The sequence below is a fragment of the Mesoplodon bidens genome (assembly GCF_964165515.1).
Source record: "Mesoplodon bidens genome assembly, chromosome: 1".
Lineage (NCBI taxonomy): Eukaryota > Metazoa > Chordata > Mammalia > Artiodactyla > Ziphiidae > Mesoplodon > Mesoplodon bidens.
In genome coordinates, this window is record NC_138176.1 from 221,655,896 (window position 1) to 221,668,911 (window position 13,016).

A 13,016-nucleotide genomic window follows, 5' to 3' on the forward strand; every position below is an offset into this window, starting at 1 on the left:
CACTCAGAGCCATTCCCTGGGGCCCGCATGCCTTGGTGAAACTCTTCAAACTCACTCAAAATCGCTCCTTCTTAGTCTATCCAAGACACGCGATTCGCCTGGGAAGATGCACGAGACTCCGTGCGTGCCTCTTCTTGGTGCACCGACAGGCTCTGACCCTCTGTTTGCCACAGGTGTACTTCCTGTCTATCCTGCCCATCCTGCCTTTACACGGAGCTCAAACATGGTGTCTTTGGGAGGGCATCTCTGGCTCTGAGAGGGAAGCGGTCTGTGACTCCCAGGATGGGCGTGAGGACAGGGCCTGTGTCTGGGCTCAGCAGGGGTGAGGAACCAGAATTAGATCGAGGGTTCCTTGAGAAAACAGGATTCAGTGCTTCAGGCTCTGGGCTCTCCCGGACTTCAGCGTGGCTTGCGGAGAGCGCAGCCTGGCTCACCGGTTGTGTCATTTTGGTACCATTTTCGAGGTTCTAATTAGCAATGCCACTCACGTCTTCACCTGGAGCCAGAATGAGGGCAACCGCTTTCTCCTCTTCCTCCAGAGTCTTTGGTCTTTGGGGTGGGATTAGGGGTGGGTGGTGAGTGGGGAAGAGAACCCAGACCCTGGCTGCCCAGCTAGGATTTCTGATTCCTTTTGAGAGGAAAGTCGTTTCTGAGGACGTGGTGTTCACGTCCCTAAATTAAGTCTCTAACTTCCGCGAAATGGTCCTAAATGGGTTAGATAAGAATCGGTTGGCAACTTGCACTTTTCTTTCATCAACTTTTCACTTTGGAGCCCTGAGAGCTTTTAATTACAGTATTGTCAGAGGGGGCCCATTCTTCCATTTCCTAAATTATTTCATTGATTTTTCCCCCCGCATGCTGCTTTCTTTTTCAGTAAGACTTATTTTTATCCCCCCTGGGATTCACTCAGAGTTTGGGAGGTGAACAAAGAAAAAGAGGGAGTATGGGGGGAGATGGGTGGTTAATAGGAGATGATCTCCACTTTTCCCCGGGGAGAAGAAGACATGCAGAGTGATCACATCTGCTGTCTCCCTATCTCAGATAATGTAGATGCCCAAAAGAGAAAAGAGAGCTATAATAAAACAGAAAGGGCACATCACAGGGAACCAGAGCGGCCGCATTTGGTCAGGTATCCTCTATGTGTCCCCAGGAGGAGTGGAAGTGCCCCCATAGTTGGGAATTAATCTTGAGAATATGAGTTCATTCACTGTAAATAAAATCATGAAATTCCCTAAGGTGACATGATTTATCCACTCTGGGCAGGAGGACAAAGTGGAAGAAGAAGCAAATCCAGCTCTCTAAGCTGTAACGTGCCAAACATTGCTTGGCATTCTGAAAAGCTCAGCCACTCTTCCCTCTCCCAACCCGGTGAGATCAGAATTCTGCAGTTTTGTGATTAATGTTGCTATTCACGTAATTCTAAGTTTTACTTTTCCAAGTTAGTTTTTACCATCCAATTCTGCCATCACACGGAGCATCCAACAGCCAGTGGAAAACAGAGGGGAGCTGGATGTAGCTGTCAGACGAAATGGGAGCTGAGTCTGCTCTTTCTACGTGCTCCCATTGCTGCAGAATCTGACACTGGTGGGTAGAAGAAATGTCCAGATGTTTCCCGCATGTCCTGTTAGCCCTAGAAGTGTGTGTGATTGGGGAGGAGGGTTAGAGGGGAGAGTAGACAGATTAATGGAAGATGAGAGCAATCGTATTTATTGTACCCCAATCTAAAACTACTTCATAACTCAGTAATGACGGTAAGAAGCATCCTTACTCTCCACCATTTAACTCCTGGCTATTAGGTATCAGTTACTGCAGGATAAAATGATTTAATCAGTCTAGGAGAAATCTCTTTAATGCTCAACCCCTCACCCTTCCATTTTCCCCTCCCCTGTGTTCTTCTCATTACTCTTAGCTCTCAGATGGCTTGGATGAGGAAATCTTAGAAGCTGGTGTCACTGGTAGAAATAGCTCCCTTATGAGGCAGGATTTCTGTATTAACTTTAACACTGCCCACGAATTGCTTATGAAAAACCGACCCCCTCCCCCCAAATCCATATTTATATTGTGTGTGTAAGGCAGAGAAAACTGCCCTGAGATGCAGTAATGCTGGAATTTCCTGCAGCAGAAAGGCTGAGGTTTTGTTTGTCTGTAATTCATAATAAACAAGTCATTGACAAGCTAGAGTTTGCTGGGTTTTCAGGTTATGCAAATTCACTCTTACGCACATTCTTTCCCCTTGTTCAGGAAAGGATGTTATCTCTGAAACTGCAGCCAGAAACAGCTCTAAGCAATCCCAGTGTTAAACGGGGCAATCACCCCAGCTGATGCCAAGTAGACATGATAAAGCAGAAACTGGACACAGGTAACACAGTCTTAGGGTAACTCCTCTTCCAAGCTTCCCACGAACCACCAGAGCAGGGATAGGCTGGAAGGAGATCAACTTGAAGAATCAGTCCCCAAACCCTTTTATGCACTCTGATGGCTTGAGACTTAACTCTTAAAATGTGGAAGGCACAGAAGGAAAAAAAGAAAGAAAGAAAGAAAAAGAAAGAAAGAAAGAAAGAAAGAAAGAAAGAAAGAAAGAAAGAAAGAAAGGAAGAAAAAAGCAAAGCTACAGATGTCTCCTCCACTTTAAATTAGGTAGGTATTAGAGTTCCTCCAGTCTTTCCTAGCTGAACTGCTCTCACATTCTTTTCCACTCTCCTTCCCGCCTCACCATTACCGTCATCATTTTCCCCCTCCTCCTTGTCTTCACTTTCCTCTCCCAATCCCTTCCTCTTCCCAGCACTGTCTTAGAGAACCTGAAATGTGGGCAAAGCTAAGAATGAGAGCTCAAGCAATTTCACAGTGAAAGGATTCTAAAAAGTGATCCGTAGAGCATAGATCCCAGTAAAGTTGACCGTGTCTTTGAAGATGATGCGGGGATGTGTGTTTAGGGAGCATCTAATGCAGATTTGGGCCCCAGCAATGGAGAAAGTTGTGGCTGTTCTGGGTATCTCGGTGGGTGTGAGGTGCAGGTCTAGGGAAATGAGCTTGGATGCTCTTTTATGAATCTCTTTAACCATGTGGAGGAGATGCCAAGGACATCTTTTACTCTTTCGGTTGAAGAAGAAACACACACTGACTCTAGAAGCTATTCATATTTACTACCTAAACACATTGACTTTTAGATGGAAATGCCATCAGTTGTCTCTGCCCAGTTCTGTTGCAGATCTATTAATCATATCCACAAGGATTGCCAAAATGGCAGGGCTCTCTTCGCTTTTCAGTTTATACAGAACAGAATCATTTACATAAAGTCCTTAAGGCAAATAACTGTTGGGGCTCTAATTTATATCTGATCGAAAATTAGCCGTCATTATGCGCTCCATTAGCAGCGTCTTTAATGTGCTTCTAAGCACCATTTGTCAAGCGGCTTGTTAATATCTTTCAAGTCTTTAAAGTTGAGAGCTCATTAAAGAGTGCGCTCTGTTATTGATGTAATTTAGATGAGTTTGGAAGAGCAAGTACACCATGCCTTGAATGGGCAACCTCCAGAAGCCGGGGCAAGGGGGCATGTGGTGGCCAAGTTCGCTATTAATGATTTCCCAGAAGCCTTCATGCTTCCCTGATGGAAGATTTCTGGATCCTGCAAAGGTGTTTTTGAAGCCCCCCCAGGTCCTTGACCTGGGTGTAAGTCATTCATTTCTCTGGGAAGGAGTATGTTTGTCTTCAATGTTTCTTTCTTTCTTTCTTGTTTTTTCTTCTCATCTATTCACTGAACCTTATGAGGTTTGGGATGGGGATTATGAAAAAAATGGGCTCTAATCTAAAATCCTTTATAAGAGAATTTGCGAGTTTTATTTTTCTTTTTTTCTTCATACCTCCATCCCTCACTCAGTGCCTAGTTGTTTACTTCCTGAGGTTTTGCCCTTTATTCCACAGGATGGAGGAAGTAAATATCCATTGAGAAAACCATAGGCCTAAAGACAGAGCTACTGCCCCTGAACCTATTTTGACAGAGGTATAGTAAACCCGGTTAATTATGTACATATTATTACATTATCTGTCAACCACACCATCAGAAGAGCATAGAAGCCAATAAATTACCTCAGTTATTTATCTGAAAATCTATATATTTTGTCATTATTTTTTCTGGAGGAGATTATGTTAGTGTAACACAATAAAGAAAAACATTAGTACAGCCAGAAAATTGCAAGTAAGTGCAATGATAATTCCACTAGAAGGAATAAATAACAGAAAGCTGCATTTTGTCCTGAATTTTCTGGTAGGTTAGATCAGCCTCCCTTGGATTTAAGTACTGAGTGTATCTGTGAATCTTGCTATCAGGGGTTTGTGAGATATTGCACCCCATTCTAAATCTCACATTAAAAGAAAAGCATTCCAACCACCATGATTTTTTAACCCCACTTCTTACAACTACTCTAAATTCATTTCCCCTCCTGAGACCTTCTGGGAACTCAGAGATTAATGCAAGATAATGAAAGACATTAGGCATTTTATTCTCTCCTCCAAATTTCCAAGATTCTTTCAGCCTTAGCTTGTGTGTGAAGATAGCTCTACTTTATCAGATTAAGTAAAAAATAAAACCAGGAGTTTAGGAACTGGACCCAGATGGGGTTGGTTCAAATACCTCAAAGTCTTTTTAGAGAAGACCCATCTCCCCCTTTACCTCCTCTTCCAAGAATAATCTTATTTTCATCATTTGTTAAACAGTTTATTCTTACACTCCACACCTTAAAAGAGTTCATCACATACACACGGAGAAAGAGAAGGGAGAAAGATATAATAGGATCAATCTAAGGACATATTGAGGTCATATAACAGCACAAATATTCTCAAGTACTCTGTATAATGTGCAGTGGGGATTTTGGGCAGTTTTATTGTGTGGTAGGATCCTCATCTCCGTTGTTTTTTACAGGATTCCTTCAGGCTAAAGTAATAAAGCGAGTAATTAGAATGCTAAAGACAGATGTAAATAACAGGAATGAGACAGCGGTGACAGATGAGCGGCTGGGTCAGGAAAGAGCCCAGTTGGTGTAAATGACACCGCTTCCTCGCTCCCGATCCCCTCCCCCACCCCATTCCCTTTTTCTCTTTCAGCCTCTCTGTCCTCCCAGCTGTGGCCTTAGGCGACCGACCGGGGACACACCGGTCAAATTGCACTCGGGAGGCGCAGCGCGGCTGCCGAGTTGGACAGCCGAGCGGGGGGCGTCTCGCGCCTCGGGAGCCACAGGCTCACCCACCGATCGGCCGCGAGGCGGGCGCCAGTCGGGTGCCAGGGCCTTCCCGGGGTCCCTCCCTGGCCGCCAGGACTGGCAGGTCGCCGCAGCCCCCGGTCGCGCAGCCCGCGCCTCCCTGCAGCGCCCCCGCCTGCGCCCCGCCGGGGACCTCGGGCGCGGTGGCTGAGCGCCGCAGCCGCTTCGTCCTCCCATCGGGCCGGCTGCCCTCGGGCCTTTGTCGCCTTTTCTCGCAAACCTGAGCGAAGAGGCCCCGGAGGTGCCTTCACCGCCCCCTTTGGCGGAGGAAGCCAGGCCCGCCCAGGCGTCTAGCTGACCATAGGGCTGCGGCCCGATACCCTGGAAGCGGCCCAACTGCGCGCCGGGGTCTCCAAGGCCCTTTTCCTCCGGTGACTCCCACCCTGGAAGTGCGTTATAGGGCTTCCTTGGACTCCCCAAGGCCACCCCCGGCAGAAGCCAGCCCTTCCTGATGTAGATGTACAAATTACCCCACGAAGAACCGGAGAAAAGCAACTCACCTTGCCTTTTGATTAAAAGGATTAAAAGGATGTAGCAGAAGTTTGCCTTTCCCACCCCTGACCTATCAACAGCGAGACGCGTAGGAGAGCAAATACAGTAATTAGTAAGTGAATGCATTTCATTCCTTCGCCATAATTTAAATAGACCGGAGCAGCCTGTTCCCAGCTTGTTATATGGAAGTTTAAAAATGTAAATCCTACTTAACCACTATCTTTGGCGTTAAAGAAGGAAGAATAATCAGATCTCGTCCAAATCTCATTAACAGGTCGTTTAGTCACTAAAACCTCACAGATAACTTTCCGGGTCTGCTTTACAGAAAGACCTCTTATTCATTCTTAGAGGAGCCTTAGCCCTAAAATTGGGGCCTATGCGAGTATGAAGATTCATTTTAAGGAAAATGACAATTCTAGGGACACTGCTGCCCTTTGGAGTGGCATTGGTTAAGAGTAGACATAAGTGAGCATTCATCCTCACCTTCCTGGTTTAGCTGTAGAGCATTAAATGCCATCATTATTCTTCAGATTACACACACACACACACACACACACACACACACACACCAAACAAACAAAAAACTCCTGAGTGAGCCAAATTGGCCAGGAGGCAGCTCCAATCTCCCTTAGTAATGTTGGTACTGGGGTAGGTTAGCAGGTGCGTATAAGACACAGTGACATATATGTCAGCTGTCCCCTGTTCCTTCCCAGATTGTTAACATTAGTTATGCCTATCAGCAGACTAAGATGACCATTCTTCCAGATTTTTAAAGGAGGCTTGTTAATGGTAGGGCAAAATGAGAAATGTTTATTTATTAATTTGGGTTTTAATTTTTAATACCTGATCAATAAATATATTTTCATCATTTGTATCAATAAATGCAATGGGTGCATTTCTGAACCTGATTCCTGCCTGATTCAGACTGATTATTATTTTGTTTTGAGTTAACATTTTATTTTTAAACAACTATCTCTTCCTTAAGAAAGAAAACACTGAGGAATGTCTGTGAACTATTTATGAAGCTGGTGATGATGAGCACTATTCCTCTTAGGCTCTTAAGTCAAATCTAGAGGGCGAATTTTTGGAGGCTTTTGTTAAGTCTATATACTTGATGAAAGTGAGTATTTCAGTTAGGCATGACTAAAGAATGAGAGCTCCTTCCCAGATGAAAAGTTTATCAACATTGGTGGGTATTGATGAGGGATCACCATAAATTTGTGGAAAATTGGTAGCCTGCTTTGCATGATATATATTTTTCTATCTTTAGTAACTGGAGGTCTGATCAATTTTAAAAAGTCTGACCTTGGAAAACTGAATTGGGTCGAAAACTAATGCTCATGAAGAAACATATGGGACTAATGGATAAATTCTCTCTGTTTATGTGTAGCCTCAGGACCTAAAACGTAGGTCTGATCTGAATTCTTGATCTAGTCCTCTGATAGCGACCTTCACTTATGCTCCCGTGAAGAAGCTTCATACATTCCGACTAAGAATCAGGCTGGTGCTGCTGGTGGTGCTAGAAGGTGGTAGGTTATCATGTAAATATGTGATGTAGCCACATTCTGGGTGTGGATTTCTTATTGCTAAGGTAGCTGTGCAACTGGAAATGAGGAGAAGCAGAAGGAATGGTGGGAAAGAGCTAGAGGTCATGCTGGCTTGGATCACTTTTGTAGGAGATGAGAATTACTTTTGGGTTTCCTTTTATTTCATGAAGGACCTTTACTGTGTGAAGAAATATTTTCTGTTATAGAAATTTCCAATGTTAGGTTGTGACTCATTAGTGGGTAATGAACTTAATTTAGTGGATTGTGACCAGCATAAAGAAAAATTTAAGAGAATGAAATAGCATAGAAACAATCAATTAGATCTCATTTTGTGAGAACAAGCTTTGTTTCATGAAACTTGTTTTACTTTTATTTATATCTGTATGTTTATATTGTGCCATAGTGTAAAATGTATATTTTTCAATTGTTTTATTTTTTAAAAATTTTATTGAAGTATAGTTGATTTACAGTGTTAATTTCTACTGAACAGCAAAGTGACTCAGTAAAATGTATTTCTTATTGTGTGTTTTAGTCAAAAACATTTGAAAACATTGTTGTAGGGTCTACATCCTGTCCTGCCTTCTCTGAGAACTCTTTCTGGGTTACACCAGCCCCTAATGATTCATCAGTCCCTTTGCCTTTTATCACTTATTTGTGCCACATATTTCATGCCTTTCTAATGCTTTCTTGTATTAAACTTCTCATGTGTACGTGTCTTTTCTGTGTAATTGAATTTAAACTTCTTCAAAGTTGTGATTGTTAGGCTTCTTTGTATACTTAATTCTTGGTCTCTAAGGTGACACTGTACACATGATGACTAATCGGCAAGCAAGTCAGATCTCAGCTCATATGTCATTTTTTCAGGAATGCATTTCTCTTTTTCTTTTTTTTTTTTTTTTTTTTTAGTTCTGCTGTATTTGTTAAATGGCTCCTGAAGTATTTGATTCTTGGTTGAAGGTAGAAGATATTCACATTGGTATAAAGGGAGTAGTTGTTTTCAGAAGTCTTTTTATTTATAAATCACTCTTATTGAGAAGTTCTCCTTTTCAAGATTTATCCAGGTTTTCAAGAAACTGCTCAAAAACTTTTACAAAAGGAGCTAGACTGGCCTTCTTATAATCTCTGGTTCTATGTTTGATATCAGTTTCAGTTCCATTCTCTTTTTCTTCTTCATTAGTGAAATTAACATCCAATTCATGGCAAATGGAACTTATGGTTGGGACAGCAAATGGATCAAACTGATCCACTTTCTGTAAATCAATAGGCACAGAAATGCAACCTGTTTTAGGATGAACACTAAAAGGGCTCTTCAGTAAATGATTGATTCCTTTGCTAACATTGATATCCAGTTGTGGAAAACAGTACTGGAGCATGATCTCCCACTCAAGCCAGGGTCATTTTTGCTGTTATTCTGATACCTGCTGGCTGCTTTCTTCAAGTGCCCCCAATGCTGAAGTGAATTGTGATGCTTTTGGAAGCTTTGTTGTAGTTCATCATGCATTGTTTCAGGAACAAGGGTTAAAATCTTATCCCAGCTTTCTTTATTCTCAAGAATATCTTAATCTACCAAAGCATATTCTTCAAAGTATTTTTCATTATGTTTATAGATTTTCTGACAAAAGGGTGAATTTTTGTTACTTCGATGAACTTTCTTTTTAACGTCCTGACCACCCTTTACAAGATTCAAACATTTAGATATCCCAGAATGTACTGCAGAGGACAGTTTTCTAACTGATTCATCACAGACCCAAAAATTAACATCTCTCCTTCCAGAATATACCCAGAGATGATGTTTAAATCCAAAGTCCTCCTTCAATGCTCGGTTGATGATGTGTATGGCCATCGTCATGAGGGTCCAGCACTTAGAACACATGTCTGCACAACTACAATGTCTCCTCACATCATCATAGTCTGTCATGTCAATGTCAAACACCAGTTCTTTTTCCTGAGCCTGGAAAGCTCCCAGATGCACTGTATTGTGTTGATTTGGTCTGTGGGACTATACTAAGCCTATATCAATCTTGTATGGATTCATTTTCTGCATCTCCTTTTCCAGATCACTCTGGTTGTTGAAGGATTGGCACTGAATGTAAATGTCACCTTTCAATGTGAATGAAAATTCATGATGCTGAAAGTAATTCTTTACCAGTCTGCCATAGTTGAGCAAGTGATAGTACTGGGCTTAGGGAAAGAGCCTCTGGTAATAAAGCTTAAGCAGCTCGGGCAGCTGGGTGAGGTCAAATGCCTTCATAGAGCACGGAACTCAACTCAGGGAGGGATGCATTTCTTAAACCTGTTCCCTGCCTCTGCTGTAAGCTAGATCATGTCCCTATTACTGGCTCTCATAGCACTTTATTTTTATTTATTTATTTTTCATTTTATTTATTTATTTGTTTATTTGTTTAACATCTTTATTGGAGTATAATTGCTTTACAATGGTGTATTAGTTTCTGCTTTATTCTCCTGGCACTTTGTAATGCCTTCATAACAAGTACTGGAGTTTGAATATAAGCATTTGAGTGACTAGGTAAACTGTTTCCTCCACGAAAGAGTCCACTTCCCAAAGTGGACAAGATCTGTCGAGCTCACTTGTACCGAGCACAGTACTTGGCACGTGATGGGCACTCAATAAATATTTGTTGACTGACTGATTGACTGACGGGCTAAATGACTTAAAGAATGACCAGTAGTTCTGGCAGAGGCAGCATGCCCATTCTTACTTGTTATCAGAAAGGTGTTTTGCTAATGAATGTGGGATGAGAAAGAAAGACTCAGACCTAATGATTTGAGGAAGTTAGAGCTTTGTATGGGGACATTATTGTTTTTCTTCAATTGTGCTATGAGCACCTTATTTTTGGTTTGCCTGTACCTGGCTATGGAAGTGGATCTGTGAAGAAACAGCGACATGAATGACATCTCTGGATCTTTGGATAACTGCTACGGAGAAAATGGATTCTACTGTATGAGGTTTTCAGTTTGTGACATACATAAGAAATCCCTCTTAGAACTTGTAAGCTGCTTCTCCTTCTTGATAGACTGACAGTCTTCTTTTTACTAGATAAATAAGAGCTGCTACCCCTCTGATTTCCCTCTTTGCCTTGGCTCATAATGCAGACCTAAGATTTGGGTTAAAATGCAATAGGTTTTTTTTCAATATGTGTATTTTGGGAATATGTATTTATCTTCTCTTTCTCCAGCCTTTTATAGCTTGCTTTTTTTGCGGTTTGTCTTTTATTTATTTATTTATTCATTCATTCATTTGGGATTATGTGCTTCTGGTTTAATTATACCTATGTTAGAATACTATAGAGGAAATGGTATCAGCCTTGGTGTTGGAAAGACCTGGGTTCAAATTCTGAGCAAATTTAGATGGTAATACTTCCCAGCTATGTGATCTTGGAAAAAACACCCTTCTGTGTCTTAGGCTTCTCATGTGTAAAATGAGACCAACACTATTTTCTTCATTGTTTTAATTATTATCTGAGTTATTAGCACAGCGTTCAGCACATTTTAGGTACTCAGAAAACATTAGCTCTCTTTCTTTCCATTTATGGTGTATAACTTCAAATCCTTTTTTGGAGGGATGTAAATAGGATCCACGATAACCAGCGGGTTTGATGTGTTAATGTTACATTTTCTATTTTTTTGAGAAGTTGGGAAAATAATCTTGTTTCTCTCAATTGCTTTATCTACAAAATGAAGAAAATAATAATCATTATATACTACCTCAGGGAATTATTTGTTAATACTATTGATGTGTACAGTATTTGAAGATGCTTATCTACTGTCTCAAGGATAATCTTGAAAAGGATAAAAGAGATAATTTGATATGCTGAGAAAGTCATTTCTAGTTTCAATAATCAGGTTTTTTTATTAATCACATAAAATGTTTTTTTTAAAAACTAGTGTTTTAGGTGGAAATTCATCTTATGTTTCTTGAGAAAATTGAAGATGAAATAATTCACATTCTATGCTCTCCTAAATGGTTATAGTGTAGAACCAGGTATCAGAAACAAGCCAAATGTCTGGTATCTAGGAGGTCGATAACCAGGGAATGAGACACTCGTATCTGCTGTTCCAGGTAGGCAGGAGTTCAATGTGTAGAGAATGAAGGTAGTTCAAAATATGATTCCATCAACAGATGCATAGAAAGGAAATGAGCAGAGTACTTTTCTCTAGTTTCCTTTACACTTCTTGGGCTTTATATATGAACCTGTGGTTATAGGTGTATTATGGAAGTAATTGTCATTTAGGGAATTCTGCTATTGTATTTATGGTTTGAATGAAATATGAGACCTTGTTTTCCTCATTATATGATTTTTTAAACCAAGATTCCTGGAATTACTATATTAATGAGTAAATTGGACACTGAAATCATTAGTTTAACAAACTTTGAGTTTCAGATATTTTGAAAGATGCTGGGGATAAAAGACGTATTTTATCTTTGAAAAGTTCATGGATCTGTGGAGAGAGAGACACCTGAAGAAGATGATGAGCAAATGGTGAGAGCCGTGGAGTCAAGTCCCACGTGCTCTGGCAGGAGGGAAGCTGGAGCAGCAATTTATATTTTATCAGACAGCGGTTTATACCAACCCACTCTTCCCTTCACCCCTGCAGCACACACCCTGAAGTGACACAGGTAGGATGAAGAATTTCCTTTCTTTGGAGCCTATTTGGCTTATGTGAAACTATAATTATTTGCTAAGGTCAAGTGGAGAAATGAGATAACTGTCATGGAGGTTCAAGGAAAGATTCTATTTTGCCATTGAACTTTGTATGCCTTTGCCATTTCAACTAACATACTTTAAAAAAATTAATTAATTTTATTTTTGGCTGTGTTGGGTCTTCTTTGCTGTGCGTGCTGTCTCTAGTTGCAGCGAGCAGGGGCTACTCTTGGTTGCAGTGCGCGGGCTTCTCACTACGGTGGCTTCTCTTGTTGTGGAGCATGGGCTCTAGGCGTGCGGGCTTCAGTAGTTGTGGCGCACGGGCTCAGTAGTTGTGGCTCGTGGGCTCTAGAGTGCAGGCTCAGTAGTTGTGGTGCATGGGCTTAGTTGCTCCACAGCATGTGGGATCTTCCCGGACCAGGGCTCGAAACTGTGTCCTCTACATTGGCAGGTGGATTCTTAACCACTGCGCCACCAGGGAAGTCCCTAACATGCTTTTTGATACATATATTTGCTCAAGAATTTTTTTTCCACATTTACTTAAACATTCTTGGCTCAGCCCAAACAATACTCCGTCCCCTATCCCTTTAATGAGAATCGATCATTTCTTTTGGTTTCTAGAAAGCAGAATATTAGAACTAGAAAAGATTTTCCTTTCTTTATTTTACAAAAATGGTAAAATGTTTTTATTTTTAGAATCAACACACTTTTGAGAAATTTAATACGTCACCAACCGGGCAAAATTTCTCTTTTACTCTCTTTGTGGAGCTGTATGATTGTATTTTCTGTGCTACTGCTTCAAAGATGGTTTCACTTTTATTATTTGCAAAACATGTCAGTTCAATATCTGGGGAAAATGTTTTGGGGCGAGAAACAGCCACTGCATGCTTTAACAATTGTGGATATGAAGAGTGGTGGTTTTGCGTGATGAGAACCTCATACTGCTAATAAACTTAAGAAAATGATAACATGTTAGTAAGCGTCAGTTATCTATTAAAAATCTATTTTTTATTTGCTTTTAACATATAGTAGTCTGGCCACTATGTAATAATCTGAGC

At 41.1% G+C, this 13,016-nt stretch overlaps 1 pseudogene across 1 annotated transcript; it reads right to left on the reverse strand.

The window, feature by feature from the left end:
* Positions 1–8,307: 8,307 nt before the first annotated feature.
* On the reverse strand, positions 8,308–9,545 carry LOC308617217 (DNA primase small subunit-like; annotated as a pseudogene). Its single transcript has one exon. The product of its transcript is annotated as a DNA primase small subunit-like (transcript).
* Between the last annotated feature and the right edge of the window lie 3,471 nt (positions 9,546–13,016).